Raw genomic sequence first — 280 nt, forward strand, 5'->3', positions numbered from 1 at the left:
GCCTGCCCCGGCTGCCCGCCTCAGCACGGCAGCGCGCAGGGGCTGTGTGTCCTCACAGCGGAGGAGGGGTCAGGCAGGAGCAGGGCCTCGGGCTGTGACCTGCACGACATCCTTGTCTCTGAATTGGAGAGACATGGATTTGAAGGATGGACCTTCCATCCAGTGGATAAGGAATTGGCTGGATGGCCGCACTCAAAGAGTTGTGGTCAATGGCTCAGTGTCCCAAGTGGTGACGAGTGGCGTTCTTCAGGGGTCAGTACTGGGACCGGTGCTGTTTAAC

The sequence above is a fragment of the Charadrius vociferus genome, unplaced genomic scaffold (genome assembly GCF_000708025.1).
Source record: "Charadrius vociferus isolate BGI_N301 unplaced genomic scaffold, ASM70802v2 scaffold477, whole genome shotgun sequence".
In the NCBI taxonomy this organism is placed as follows: domain Eukaryota; kingdom Metazoa; phylum Chordata; class Aves; order Charadriiformes; family Charadriidae; genus Charadrius; species Charadrius vociferus.